Source organism: Lipophrys pholis (assembly GCF_963383615.2).
Source record: "Lipophrys pholis genome assembly, contig: SCAFFOLD_32, whole genome shotgun sequence".
Taxonomy (NCBI): domain Eukaryota; kingdom Metazoa; phylum Chordata; class Actinopteri; order Blenniiformes; family Blenniidae; genus Lipophrys; species Lipophrys pholis.
The window spans coordinates 343,205-357,500 of record NW_028291980.1 but is presented as its reverse complement, the minus strand read 5'-3'; the positions used below and the strand labels follow the sequence as shown (position 1 = coordinate 357,500).

Sequence of the window (14,296 nt, the reverse complement as noted above, 5' to 3'; positions counted from 1 at the left end):
TCCGAGACCCCCTCGCGCATACTCGAGTGACGGGCGTCTTGTTTATCTGGTCGCTAAGCAACTGCTGCGGTAGAAAGAGCGATTCAAAAGCCTCTAGTGGTCACGTGTGTCATTAAAATTCCTCTTGACCTCCACCTGGTGGACACATCAGGCTATTGCGCTCTCCCACTGTGCGCCGCCGCACGCCCCTAGTGGTTGTCACGGTCACCACATTGACCCGCCAAAGTCTGCCTCCCTCTAGTGGACATTCGAGGTCATTCCACCCATTCCACTCATCACTCCAGGCCAGACACACACACACACACACACACACACACACACACACACACACACACACACACACACACACACACACTCTTTGTACATAGTGTTTGCTGTTTAATAGATTAGATCTCCATGTTAGATGTCGTTTGCTCCTTGAATGTGTTGATTTGTGAAATGATTTCAGAATTATTTATGAATTAATACATTTTGTTAATAAACTCCTGTTAGCTGAATTTAACGATTCTTGGTGATTATTGTGTATTTATTGTTGACAATTCACTGGTTTGTAACAGTCTCTGCTTGGATCTCACACTTTCCCTTTTATTTAAGATTGTTATATTTTATGCAGAAATATTAACTAACTTAAATAAACCTTTTTACAAACCAGACTGATATTTTGGTATTAGCTGTTTCCAGTTTATCTGGTGGTGCACCCCCTTTTCATTATTAATAAATAAATAAATAATGAATGTATTAAAATTAATAATTTTTTATTAATAAATTATTTTTGATCATTTATTAACTTTCAAGTAATTACTCAATTACTTGAGGGGTTGTTAAGGAGTAAATGACCGTTGACTTCCATTAATAATTTAAAATTTTCATAAATTACTTCCAGTGATTTATTACTTTCAGTAATCTATTACTTTCAGTAATTTAATGCTAATAACCAACCATAAATCCCAACAACCTGAAACAGATGTTAACCAGGTGTGAACGGCCCAGAAAGACCTGATGAGACACACAAGCTGAAGAGGCTCTGACAGAACTCACTCAGAAACCTGAGTCACTTCTCTGTCTGACAAAACAAACTCCTCCACTTCTTATCATCTTCGTATCATTCTTATCATCCTGTCTTCTATCGGCTGTTCTTGTGATGATGTCATGGTTCTGAAAGAGTTCTGCTTCTGCTCCTGTATTCATAGCAACTGTGGATGGAGCTTCAAATAGCCACAGTCAACATTACAGTCGTCCTTCATCACTACACAACAAGTTGCCTGACGAGCTCAGTCACTAGAGCATGAGACTCTTCATCTCAGGGTTGTGGGTTTGAGTCCCACGTTGGGCGGTGCTCTCTTTTCAGGCAGTGGTTCACAGTGTTGAATCCTACAGCTGACCACTCACCACTGTGGCTCCCTGAGCATGACCTTTGACCCCCATCAGCTCTCTGGTTCCTCGCCTACTCCACCAATCCAGATCTCTCTCCGTTATCTGGATTGACAAACATTTTCATTCCTTGATAAGCGTTACTACAAAGCAGGTGATCAACTCAGTAATTCAACCAGGCTGTTCCATCCTGATCAGAGCTCGTTCACATAAAAGGGGCGATGATGAAATAAACAATACTAACTCCTCTCTTTTGTTCTCATGAGAGGCTCTAATACTCTTCTGTAATAACCAGCTGGTCTGAGCTTCTTAAAAAACATCTCCAACAATGTGTTTAAAGTCTGTGGCAGACAGAAGAACCAGACAGGAGGTAAAGCTGTGCTTAGCTGAGTGTTGCATCATAGAATGAATTCAGTAACCATGGATACATGGCAAGAGCTCCTTTCTGACATCACTGTGATGTCATCAGTCTCAGTATCTCCTCCATGATGAGCAGAACCAAATGAAAAGTGTTGAAATGTTGAAGTGTTGAAGTGATAGAAAAGCTGCAGTGAGAGTCCTGACAGGAACCAGCAGGAGAGATCACATCACCACAATAAGAGCTTCTCTTCATTGGCTTCCTGTTCAATCTACAATAGAATTTAAAATCCTTCTTTAACCTCTAAAGCTCTTAACAATCAGGCTCCATCCTATCTTAAAGAGCTCTTAGTCCCATATTACCCACAAGAACACTTGGTTCCTCCATTTCAGACACAAGTTGTCCTCAATCAACTTCAACACTTGAACTTTGGTTTAAAATGTCTTTCTTTGATATTTTGAGATTAAGGAATCATGTCACCAATGAGCCTGAAATATATGTTTGGAGGTTTTCAGGAAAACTGGAGCAGCTGGAGAAAACCCAGGAGGGACAAGGAGAACATACAAACTCCAAGCCGGCCCTGACTTGAAGTGTGGAAATGCTCCAAACCTGCAGCTTTATGATAATCACTGGAGTCCTTTAGCTTCTTCAACATGTCTGCTCGTTGTTCTAGGAGGATGATTCTTGCTGAGGGTGAGAGAGGTCCTGGGTTCAATTCCTGGATGAGCCTTTTGGTCATCAACCATGATCCTTTGTGTTTAATTTCCAAAGAGGTTTTGACTTTGTGTGTGAGAATCCTCCTCCCAGACCAACCAGCAACATCTTCAAGAAGCAAAAGGACTCAACCAACAGTATCGGGGCTTTATTCACTTTGAGGAGCTTTCAAACAGCAACGCCGACACTTTTCATGATGAACTCAAACAGTGGTGCTAAAAGGGGGATAGTACTATACGGGGGCTTTTCCACCGGAAAGAAAGAACCAGGTGCTAGTTCGGAGCCAGGGCGAGTCTTCGCACCAGTTCTTTGTCTTTCCACTGCCAAAGCCCCGGCCAAACAGGGGCTAAACTGGTGCTACGCTGGCCCCACTTTGTTGCTGGGCCAAAGAGGAGCCGGACTGGGACCCGACGCATCATCAGCTGGGGGCGGAGTTATCTCTTGAGGTATCGCTACCTAAAAGACGGAAGCGAGGCTGAACCGGCTTTCTGAAAACTCCAGCGAACACGGCGCCCCGGAGTGGTTATAGAGAAAAAAATAAAAAATATGCGTGGGAACGATATAATAAGTCGTTCCCTGAAGTTAATAACACGAGGGAACGGGATTATTTCATTCGCGTTCGCGGAGCCGCGGCTCTCGAGAGCACTGCCGCGCTCCTCCGCTGTCAGTCAGCTCCGTCGGCTATAATTTAGAAGCAGTTTTCCTTTGTCGTTTATTTTTCACACTTTTCATGGTGACATTATTTTAACTAACGTCACGTCCAGGTCTTATTTAGTGTTCTGACCGCAGGCTGAGGTGCTGCAGCCGCTGAGCAATGGTGTACGGCTCCATTGCGCTCCTCTCCGAGACGCTCCAATATTATTTTATAACCACAGAACTTCTTTATAATGAATACTTTTGGTTCATCAGCAACTAAAAAACAAACTACATACCACTGTAAATGAAAGCTTGGATTTTATAGGTATAAAATGAGCCTTTAAACGGCTTCATGTGAAAGAGCTTTAATCAGAGTGTTTACGGAGGTTGCCAATGGAAACAGTTTTTAGAGCTTCGTTCTATCACTGTAAACCTCCATTCCTCTCCATGTTGAAGCATTTGATTCAGACACGTCCAGAAATAAAGTGAAAGGAGCAGAAATTCACTATGTAACGCCCAAATGTTGAAAAATAAGCCCCAAACTCATACACGCATTATTTATTTCCCCTCTATGTCCACTCTGGGGCTCCGGACTAAAACAAGACGGACGCGAAAAAACTCCAATAGAGACAAGAAGAGACTCAATGTTTTCTTTCTCTTTGGTGCATCAGAGGTTCAGGCCAAACTAGATGGAGCGACCCGGACTAAACCGATGAATACAGTCCCTCTCCTTGTACCTGGATGAGCACTGTCAGCGCAAAAGTTTTGAAATCAGTGACGTATCACGTTTTGGAGTGACGCAATGACATGGCTCCCACTTGGCTCCGGTAACGGCGGAAAAAGAACCGGTTCTTTGGTGGTGCTCATTTAAGAACTGGCTCTGGCACCGGCCCTGAACTAGCTCCTGGTTCTTTTTGGTGGAAAAGCCCTATATGTGGCACATAGCGACTCTGTGCTACAAGGAGCCAAGTCGGTAGATTCTGTATTTAACAGGTTGTTCCACCTGTGTAAATGATATGATCAATAACAGAGGCCCTGTTATATACGTGTAAATATGTATATATATGTTGTATACAACTTTATATTGGTTCAGTTATGTGCTTCTAAATAAGTATGTTTCTTCCATAACATATTGGTTTTTTGGTTCGTTCAATAACAACTGGCCCTACAGTTTATCACATCTCACAATGTAGTATTTAATAGTCCACAATCTATTACAATTTACCATTTGAAGTCCATTTACATCAAAATAGAATCCTCTCTCTCTGTTCTGCCTTCTGTCTCTGTTTCCATTATTAATCCTACTAATTGATCAGCTGTGTCATTACAGGCTGTTACTGTCACAGTGTCTAATGTTGGATTTACTTTGTTTTAAGTAATATCTGGCTGTTGATCTATGATTTTATTTCTTATTTTGATGGTGAGAGTTCATTTTTATTTTTGAAGTTAAAGCCGTTGATTCAGTCTCTTTTTGGCAGCGACCAAATTCAGCTCAGATCCAGATCAGATCCGTAATGTGATTTTTTAACAAGTGAAACAGGAAATGGTGTGTAAGGTGCAGTACGGCATGGCTCCGCCCCCTCCACAATGTGACAGGGTCTCAGTTATTTGGTGTATAACTAGTCCTGCACTGCTGGAGCACAGATACAAAAAGCTCATCAGGAACAGGTTGCTGGGACTTTTGTTAATGATTCAGATAACCGCTTACCAAAAGAACTGCAAAACAATGTCCCATACAAAGCAGAAGGGAGAGGTTCCTCAGGGAACAGATGAAAGGAGATTAAAGGAGATGAAAGGAGATTAAAGGAGATTAAAGGAGATTAAAGGGGCTCAGCATCTATTGCCATGGAGACGCTGAGAACAAAGGAGAGGCAGGCCCACTCCATCATACTACCTTAGTGCAAGATGGCGCCAGGGTGTAACGGCTGCCGTCTGCATGTTCTGACACTTCTTCTGAATCTGTTGTTTATCACTGCATTGTTTGGATATTTGTGCCAAAATGTCACTGCGTTACTGGTTTATGACCGTCAGGCACTGATGGACCTAAAACCACCGCATGAGGTGTGTCTAAACCTCAACTTTAATGGATCGCCAGCAAACAAAGCTCATCTTCTGAGGGACCTCTTTATGTCCCGTCAGCTGGATTTGGTGGGCCTCTCGGAGACCTGGCAGCAGGTGTGTGTGTGTGTGTGTGTGTGTGTGTGTGTGTGTGTGTGTGTGTGTGTGTGTGTGTGTGTGTGTGTGTGTGTGTGTGTGTGTGTGTCACCGATCCTCTATGTTGTTATAGAAGCGTCCTTCTCTTGACCTGGAGGAGAGGTTAGCAGCACGTCACCCCGTGTGTTTTCATGTGTGCGTCAGTCAATGCTAACGTGTTAACTAGGTGTGGTCAGGCTGGTTGGGGGGTGTTGCAGTCGAGTTGGGAACGGGATCGTGGGGTTCCGGATCCTTCCTGCAGTGCGATGTGTGGACCCACGTTGTCCTTTCAGGACCTTCATGGTGGTGTGAGTGGTCAGCTGGATCTGGAATGGAACCAGCCACCTCTGGTCAGACCACCTCTTCCGTCTTGAGTTGTGAATAACCTGGTATTCACTTTTCCTGCACTGTGCAGCCTTCCTGAGCCAATGGACGGAGATCCGACACCGTCCCTTCTACACAAGAGGATCTTTCACACTAAAGAGAACTCCCTCACCCAGCTGGTCCTGGATCTGTCTCTGTTTGCTCACTATTGTTGGGACTCCGTCACCCTCTCACCCCCAGAGGGAACCGGCCTCCTGCAACAATCCAGTTGGAGGATTTCTTTTTAGGAAAGACCAGACTGGCCCCTCCCCCGTGCACCTTTCAGTTCCCATGCTGGTGGCCAGAGGGGCGCCGGGACCCGACTCCAAGGACCAAGGTGTGAGGAGAATTTTCCTTGTAAAAAACCTCAGAGAGACAGAAACACAGGAATCAGACTGAGAGCCATTGGACAAAGTTTAAGAGACGGCAAAACTACACATCATTCTATGGGACAAAACAAGATTTCTCCAACACTCATGCTTTGGCTAACAAAGAATGGATGAAAATAAAGTAAAATAATAAGGTGAGCAAGCGTTTCTTCATTGCAGGAGCAGTAGAGCAGGAAAAACATCAGTAAAATGTAAAAAACCTCCATCAGAGCTGTGAGGACGAAGACCCTGTCAGGAGTGTTGTTCTCATTCTGTACGACAGGAAATGACCTCACTCCTCCAGAAAGCATCCGACCAACCGTGGGGAGAAGTGGAGCACTAACTCTGCAGCAGGTTAAAATAAAACTAAACATAGAAACAACAAAAACACACAAGACAGACCAACATAAAGACAAACTCACAGAATGCTGACAGCTGCATCGTCGCCACACCAGGTTAGACTAAATGAATGTTCTTAGTGATGACTCAGCAGAAATCCCTCCATTTGGAGTTTGAGCGTATTAACATGGTGCTGGTCTGGTTCTACTGCATCTGGTGATCCATTACCGGCTTTAGTTCAGCTCTTTGATACAAATTGTGATGAGACCCAAAGGATCTCTTTTTTGAGACTTTATTCCTAATTACCAAGTATTAATTAAAACCTCTTCTGTCTGTTCTTTTATTTGACTAAACCCACTGATTTAGAGTGATAACTCTATTTTTATTTAATTTGATCCATTATCAAGAACAATATTAGAAATCTATTGATGATCTGAACCTTCCCTCCTGTTGAGACATGAGATCACCCATGGCTCACTAAAGCAAATATCATTAACTAGTTCTAAGTTAGTGATTGTTCCTTGTTGAACTTATATATAGATTATGTCTGATAATCAGGATTTTGTTTCAGCAGAGGTAATCTATTACCTACAAAAGTATTGAGAATCACCTCATTAGTAGTGGAATTCAATAAAAACTGAAGGTAAGGCTATAGTAAGACCTCGGAATGGTGACAGTTGTCGAAAATAAACACGTTGCTAGTTTTTGATATAAAATGTTGGTAAGGCTATAGTAAGACCTCGGAATGGTGACAGTTGTCGAAAATAAACACGTTGCTAGATTTTGATATAAAATGTTGGTACGGTTATAGTAAGACCTCGGAATGGTGACAGTTGTCGAAAATAAAGACGTTGGTGGAATTCAAAAAAAACTGAAGGCAAGGCTATAGTAAGACCTCGGAATGGTGACAATTGTCGAAAATAAACACGTTGCTAGATTTTGATATAAAATGTTGGTACGGTTATAGTAAGACCTCGGAATGGTGACAGTTGTCGAAAATAAATACGTTGCTAGATTTTGATATAAAATGTTGGTAAGGCTATAGTAAGACCTCGGAATGGTGACAGTTGTCGAAAATAAAGACGTTGGTGGAATTCAATAAAAACTGAAGGCAAGGCTATAGTAAGACCTCGGAATGGTGACAGTTGTCGAAAATAAACACATTGCTAGATTTTGATATAAAATGTTGGTAAGGCTATAGTAAGACATCGGAATGGTGACAGTTGTCGAAAATAAAGACGTTGGTGGAATTCAAAAAAAACTGAAGGCAAGGCTATAGTAAGACCTCGGAATGGTGACAATTGTCGAAAATAAACACGTTGCTAGATTTTGATATAAAATGTTGGTACGGTTATAGTAAAAATTCCAAATGGTGACAATTGTCGAAAATAAACACGTTGCTAAATTTTGATATAGAATGTTGGTAAGGCTATAGTAAGACCTCGGAATGGTGACAGTTGTCGAAAATAAACACGTTCCTAGATTTTTATCTAAAATGTTGGGAAGGCTATAGTAAGACCTCGGAATGGTGACAGTTGTCGAAAATAAAGACGCTGGTGGAATTCAATAAAAACTGAAGGCAAGGCTATAGTAAGACCTCGGAATGGTGACAGTTGTCGAAAATAAACACGTTGCTAGATTTTGATATAAAATGTTGGCAAGGCTATAGTAAGACCTCCAAATGGTGACAGTTGTCGAAAATAAACACGTTTCTAGATTTTGATATAAAATGTTGGTAAGGTTATAGTAAGACCTCCAAATGGTGACAATTGTCGAAAATAAGCACGTTGCTAGATTTTGATATAAAATGTTGGTAAGGCTATAGTAAGACCTCGGAATGGTGACAGTTGTCGAAAATAAACACGTTGCTAGATTTTGATATAAAATGTTGGCAAGGCTATAGTAAGACCTCGGAATGGTGACAGTTGTCGAAAATAAACACGTTGCTAGATTTTTATATAAAATGTTGGGAAGGCTATAGTAAGACCTCGGAATGGTGACAGTTGTCGAAAATAAACACGTTGCTAGATTTTGATATAAAATGTTGGTAAGGTTATAGTAAGACCTCGGAATGGTGACAGTTGTCGAAAATAAAGACGTTGGTGGAATTCAATAAAAACTGAAGGCAAGGCTATAGTAAGACCTCGGAATGGTGACAGTTGTCGAAAATAAAGACGCTGGTGGAATTCAATAAAAAGTGATGGCAAGGCTATAGTAAGACCTCGGAATGGTGACAGTTGTCGAAAATAAACACGTTTCTAGATTTTGATATAAAATGTTGGTAAGGCTATAGTAAGACCTCGGAATGGTGACAGTTTTCGAAAATAAAGACGCTGGTGGAATTCAATAAAAACTGATGGCAAGGCTATAGTAAGACCTCGGAATGGTGACAGTTGTCGAAAATAAACACGTTGCTAGATTTTTATATAAAATGTTGGGAAGGCTATAGTAAGACCTCGGAATGGTGACAGTTGTCGAAAATAAACACGTTGCTAGATTTTGATATAAAATGTTGGCAAGGCTATAGTAAGACCTCGGAATGGTGACAGTTGTCGAAAATAAAGACGCTGGTGGAATTCAATAAAAACTGATGGCAAGGCTATAGTAAGACCTCGGAATGGTGACAGTTGTCGAAAATAAAGACGTTGGTGGAATTCAATAAAAACTGAAGGCAAGGCTATAGTAAAACCTCCAAATGGTGACAATTGTTGAAAATATACACGTTTCTAGATTTTGATATAAAATGTTGGTACGGTTATAGTAAGACCTCCAAATGGTGACAATTGTCGAAAATAAAGACGCTGGTGGAATTCAATAAAAACTGAAGGCAAGGCTATAGTAAGACCTCGGAATGGTGACAGTTGTCGAAAATAAACACGTTTCTAGATTTTTATCTAAAATGTTGGTAAGGCTATAGTAAGACCTCGGAATGGTGACAATTGTCGAAAATAAGCACGTTGCTAGATTTTGATATAAAATGTTTGAACGGCTATAGTAAGACCTCGGAATGGTGACAGTTGTCGAAAATAAACACGTTTCTAGATTTTGATATAAAATGTTGGCAAGGCTGAGGTAAGACCTCGGAATGGTGACAGTTGTCGAAAATAAACACGTTGCTAAATTTTGATATAAAATGTTGGTAAGGCTATAGTAAGACCTCGGAATGGTGACAGTTGTCGAAAATAAGCACGTTAATAGATTTTGATATAAAATGTTGGTAAGGCTATAGTAAGACCTCGGAATGGTGACAATTGTCGAAAATAAAGACGCTGGTGGAATTCAATAAAAACTGAAGGAAAGGCTATAGTAAGACCTCGGAATGGTGACAGTTGTCGAAAATAAAGACGCTGGTGGAATTCAATAAAAACTGAAGGCAAGGCTATAGTAAGACCTCGGAATGGTGACAATTGTCGAAAATAAACACGTTTCTAGATTTTGATTTAAAATGTTGGCAAGGCTATAGTAAGACCTCGGAATGGTGACAGTTGTCGAAAATAAAGACGCTGGTGGAATTCAATAAAAACTGAAGGCAAGGCTATAGTAAGACCTCGGAATGGTGACAGTTGTCGAAAATAAACACGTTGCTAGATTTTGATATAAAATGTTGGCAAGGCTATAGTAAGACCTCGGAATGGTGACAGTTGTCGAAAATAAAGACGCTGGTGGAATTCAATAAAAACTGATGGCAAGGCTATAGTAAGACCTCGGAATGGTGACAATTGTCGAAAATAAACACGTTGCTAGATTTTGATATAAAATGTTGGTAAGTTTATAGTAAGACCTCGGAATGGTGACAGTTGTCGAAAATAAACACGTTGCTAGATTTTTATCTAAAATGTTGGTAAGGCTATAGTAAGACCTCGGAATGGTGACAGTTGTCGAAAATAAACACGTTGCTAGATTTTTATCTAAAATGTTGGTAAGGCTATAGTAAGACCTCGGAATGGTGACAGTTGTCGAAAATAAACACGTTTCTAGATTTTGATATAAAATGTTGGCAAGGCTGAGGTAAGACCTCGGAATGGTGACAGTTGTCGAAAATAAACACGTTTCTAGATTTTGATATAAAATGTTGGTACGGTTATAGTAAGACCTCGGAATGGTGACAGTTGTCGAAAATAAAGACGCTGGTGGAATTCAATAAAAACTGATGGCAAGGCTATAGTAAGACCTCGGAATGGTGACAGTTGTCGAAAATAAACACGTTGCTAAATGTTGATATAAAATGTTGGTAAGGCTATAGTAGGACCTCGGAAAGGTGACAGTTGTCGAAAATAAAGACGCTGGTGGAATTCAATAAAAACTGATGGCAAGGCTATAGTAATACCTCGGAATGGTGACAATTGTCGAAAATAAACACGTTGCTAGATTTTGATATAAAATGTTGGCAAGGCGATAGTAAGACCTCGGAATGGTGACAATTGTCTAAAATAAACACGTTGCTAGATTTTGATATAAAATGTTGGCAAGGCGATAGTAAGACCTCGGAATGGTGACAATTGTTGAAAATAAAGACGTTGCTAGATTTTGATATAAAATGTTGGTACGGCTATAAGTCACAATCACTATAGTTTAATAATCACAGAGCACTTTTGGTTTTATTTCCTTCTTTCTCGGGGGTTCTGGTGGGTCTGTGTTGCTCCGTGTTTGCCGGCAACTGGCTGAGGCCATGTCGGCCGAGCTGAGGAAACTCACCCGCAAACACGGGATCCGCATCTCGACACCTTTCCCCTGCAGCGTGGAGCAGGTTGCTCTGGCTGTGGGGGAGAAGGTCAGCTACAGCAGGTGGAGCAGGTGGAGCAGGTTGCTCTGGCTGTGGGGGAGAAGGTCAGCTACAGCAGGTGGAGCAGGTGGAGCAGGTTGCTCTGGCTGTGGGGGAGAAGGTCAGCTACAGCAGGTGGAGCAGGTGGAGCAGGTTGCTCTGGCTGTGGGGGAGAAGGTCAGCTACAGCAGGTGGAGCAGGTGGAGCAGATTGCTCTGGCTGTGGGGGAGAAGGTCAGCTACAGCAGGTGGAGCAGGTTGCTCTGGCTGTGGGGGAGAAGGTCAGCTACAGCAGGTGGAGCAGGTGGAGCAGATTGCTCTGGCTGTGGGGGAGAAGGTCGGGTACAGCAGGTGGAGCAGGTGGAGCAGGTTGCTCTGGCTGTGGGGGAGAAGGTCAGCTACAGCAGGTGGAGCAGGCGGAGCAGATTGCTCTGGCTGTGGGGGAGAAGGTCGGGTACAGCAGGTGGAGCAGGTGGAGCAGATTGCTCTGGCTGTGGGGGAGAAGGTCGGGTACAGCAGCGTGAAGGCGGCGGCCCGGATGAACGGTGCCGTGGTGATCTTTATGGACCGGGTGGAGAAGGCCAACTCCATTGTGGAGACAGGAATCACCGTGCTGGACAGGTTGGTCCAGGTCCAGCCGCTGTCCCAGCCTGCTGTCCGGGTGATCCTGTCCAACGTCCCTCCTTATGCTCCAGATGAGCTCTTAACTAAGGAGCTTTCCAGATTTGGAAAAGTGGTGTCTGGCTATAAGGAAATCCTGTCTGGAATGAAGTCTCCGCTGCTGAAACACGCGATCTGTTTCAGAAGACAAGTATTTATGATACTCAATAACCGGAATGAGGAGCTCAACCTCAGGTTCCGTGTGAGAGGAAATGATTATGACTACGTTGTCTTCGCGAGCTCAGCTGGCATGAAATGCTTCGGCTGTGGTGAGGAGGGACACACGGTGAAGTCCTGTCCGCGGCGGGCTGAGTCGGCTCAGCCCGGTTCCGCGGAGTCCCGTGGCGCTGCTGCCACGGCCGCCGCTGCCCCGATGCCGGGGCCGCGGGCCACCGCCTGGGGGGTCCCCCCCCCCGCTGGTGGCTCCGCGATCCGGGCTCCCGGGAGACGCGGTGGCCGGGGCTCAGTCCGAGCGGCCGATCGCCGCTCCTCGGGTTTTACCGAGGAGACGCGCTACTGTGACCGACCAGGAGAGCATCAAACACGGAGTGAGTAGTGTAAATACACCGGGTGGAGGTGTGAATGTGAACGTGAGTGAGGAGAGTATGTCGGGTGGAGCTGGAGAGGAAGGAGGAGTGAATGACACTGAATGCAGCGTGGATGAAAGAAATGTAAATATCACTGGTGAGGTGGAGGGAGAAAAAAGAAAAAAAGAAAAAAAAATGGTTGAAAAAAAGAGTGAGCCAGATATGGAGCAGGAAAGAGAGGAGGAAGGAGAAGGAAGGAGCAATATAGCTGATCAGGTGGAGGAGGTAGGAAGGAGTACAGCATAGGCAGAACAGGTGGAGGAAGTAGAAAGGAGTGCAGCATGGGCAGAACAGGTGGAGGAGGCAGAGATGGAGGAAGAAAAAATTGGAAAAAATAAACCTGCAAAAAGGAGGAGGAAGAGAAAAAACAGTGAAACAAAGAAAATGTGTGGAGAGAATCGGGGGTCAGAAGACAGTGGAAACGAATATGCATCAGATAACAGAGACATTTCTTTTAACAGTTCTCAAAAATCCAAAGTACCGTACAGTGCAGGAAGATTTAAGATGTTTTTACAGCAGACGAAAAACCAGCCCGGGGTAAAAGTAGAGGACCATTTCCCAGACCTCAGTCTTTTTATTTTTTCGGCCAGACTCCATCTGAGCAGCAGACAGGAGTCTGTCCTCACAGGACAGGAGTCTGTCCTCACAGAACAGGAGTCTGGCCTCACAGAACAGGAGTCTGTCCTCACAGGACAGGAGTCTGTCCTCACAGAACAGGAGTCTGTCCTCACAGGACAGGAGTCTGTCCTCACAGAACAGGAGTCCGTCCTCACAGGACAGGAGGGTTTTAGACTAAGGAAACTTGTGCTGAAAGCCAAAAAACTTTTAGACGATGATGCTGACAGTCAAGTTTGTTTTAATTAATGTATTTGTTTTTATCCTAGTTTTAAACATCTCTTTTATCATGGATGTTTTTAAACTGGGTATTTTAAATGTGAACGGAGCAGAGATCTGAGAAAAAGACAAGCAATCTATGAGACAGCCACACTTAAAAAGATAGACGTCCTGTTCCTTCAGGAAACCCACAGTGATTTTAGTAATGAAGCTGAGTGGAGGAGGGAATGGAAAGGGGAGGCCATGTAGAGCCTCCACCCTCCTCTCAGTGGAGGAGTGGGCCTCCTCTTCTCCAGGGCTTCTAACCCCAACTCACTGGAGGTCCAGCACTGTGTACAGGGGAGGTTGCTTTTAATCAAAGCTCAGTTCCACCATTTTAAATGTGTTTTTATTAACTGTTACGCCCCAACAGCCGGTGCAGAGAGGAAGCAGTTTGTCCTCAAGTTAAGTGAGGTGGTAAGTGGGTGTGGGTCGGAGGACTATTTGTTTCTGGGTGGAGATTTTAATTGTACAGAAGACGCGGCATTAGACCGCAACCATGCAGAGCCTCATCCAGCCTCTCAGCACGCCTTAAGGTAGCTGGTCCACTCTCAGGACATAGTGGACGTCTGGAGAAGGATGGTCCAGCCTTAAGGCAGCTGGTCCACTCTCAGGACATAGTGGACGTCTGGAGAAGGATGGTCCAACCTTAAGGCAGCTGGTCCACTCTCAGGACATAGTGGACGTCTGGAGAAGGATGGTCCAGCCTTAAGGCAGCTGGTCCACTCTCAGGGCATAGTGGACGTCTGGAGAAGGATGGTCCAGCCTTAAGGCAGCTGGTCCACTCTCAGGACATAGTGGACGTCTGGAGAAGGATGGTCCAGCCTTAAGGCAGCTGGTCCACTCTCAGGACATAGTGGACGTCTGGAGAAGGATGGTCCAGCCTTAAGGCAGCTGGTCCACTCTCAGGACATAGTGGACGTCTGGAGAAGGATGGTCCAGCCTTAAAGCAGCTGGTCCACTCTCAGGACATAGTGGACGTCTGGAGAAGGATGGTCCAGCCTTAAGGCAGCTGGTCCACTCTCAGGACATAGTGGACGTCTGGAGAAGGATGCATCCTGACTGTCCACAGT

At 43.8% G+C, this 14,296-nt stretch overlaps 2 protein-coding genes across 4 annotated transcripts in view; both read left to right on the top strand.

Moving 5' to 3' along the window:
• Window positions 1–368, top strand: part of LOC308128323 (NACHT, LRR and PYD domains-containing protein 12-like) — a 365,314-nt gene extending 364,946 nt beyond the window's left edge. Inside the window, exon 19 of the transcript XR_013936556.1 lies at window positions 1–368. This exon is cut by the window's left edge and continues 169 nt beyond it. The gene's annotated coding sequence lies outside the window, so the exon portion shown is untranslated.
• Window positions 1–14,296, top strand: part of LOC308128325 (protein NLRC3-like) — a 434,409-nt gene that overhangs the window by 279,950 nt on the left and 140,163 nt on the right. The gene's annotated exons all lie outside the window — the stretch shown is intronic.